This window comes from Bombus pyrosoma, linkage group LG16, assembly GCF_014825855.1.
Source record: "Bombus pyrosoma isolate SC7728 linkage group LG16, ASM1482585v1, whole genome shotgun sequence".
NCBI classification, from domain to species: Eukaryota; Metazoa; Arthropoda; class Insecta; order Hymenoptera; family Apidae; genus Bombus; species Bombus pyrosoma.
The window spans coordinates 351,988-353,215 of record NC_057785.1 but is presented as its reverse complement, the minus strand read 5'-3'; the positions used below and the strand labels follow the sequence as shown (position 1 = coordinate 353,215).

The 1,228-nt window shown below is 37.6% G+C and overlaps 1 pseudogene; it reads right to left on the bottom strand.

Annotated features, from left to right (window-relative positions):
- Positions 1-1,228, bottom strand: part of LOC122576647 — a 7,685-nt pseudogene that overhangs the window by 5,558 nt on the left and 899 nt on the right.

Genomic DNA, 1,228 nt, shown 5'->3' with positions numbered 1-1,228 from the left:
TTGATGGAACCTTAGTTTTGTGAAACGATGTAGCTTCATTCTGGAGTTTAGAAAAAGTAAAGACGCAGGAGCGTAATATTCTTAAAAAAATACAAACTCTACTGTGATCCACGTGAGACTTCAAAGGGAACAAATTTGACAAACTTCCTTATTTATTACTAGCTTATGCTGTCATTTGTTAATAGTTTGAAATTGGAAAACCTATTGGATCAGCACATGATAATGCAACTCTTGAGTAGAGAACAAATAGAAAGAATAGAACTGAGTTGCTGTCAGTTGATGTGCAAGGAGTAAAAATTGTAGGAATCAAGATCAAATAAAACACCGTTTCATTCGCCAAAGTGCATTTCAGCTGATAAATATTTGAGGATTGAATTTTGCACACTTTTTGGTAATGAGAAAAGTTATATTTCCACAAAGCTTCAAGTTCGCATATTCAATTGCACATAAATAATGCACAATTTAAAATACCGTGTAGCATTCAGTTGAATCATTCAAGGATGAGGAATGTTGGAGATCCAACTTACGCGATAATAAATTATCAATTTATCATCAATTGTCTATTTTCACCAAACCTGTTTTCTATTTCCACCGTGCACGCAACAGATTTTCTTTTCCATCATGCGACTCGACTATGAGACTTTTTCCAGTCCAAGCGGATAAAGCCCCGATACTCCAAAAGTGCAAGCCCATAAGTAACCTTCTTTTGAATCTTCAACTTTCTGCAGATACACAACACGTCTCTTGCCGGATGTTGAAAAAAACGGTTTCTCTCCACTTCCGAATATCGCGAATTGATAACCTCATTTCGTTTCGCGGCAGATTCTATCCAAACGTAACCGAGCGAAATTCAAAATCTCTGCCGACCGCTGTAAGCAACTAACAGGCTATTATCTGGACTCCAACAATAGCAGTCTATACGTTCATTTGTTGTCGAGAAGTTTACGCTAACTTATTACCTTTGCACTTATACTAGTGCTCTCTGTTCGCATTTCAAAACTGGTTAGACGAAAGTTGAAGCTCCTAGAGTCTCTCAAACGATAACCTTTAACGCGATGCTTAGACGGTTATACTCAAAATTCCAATGAATCGTTCAACTCAACAATTTGGCTCATCACTCCAAAACACCTCAATTCGGTCCAAAAAATCGTTGAAATTGCTGCCTACATGGCTGCAGGTATGTTCAACGAAGGGTGTTCAGCGATTTTGAGTGTCATACAGTTGCTTA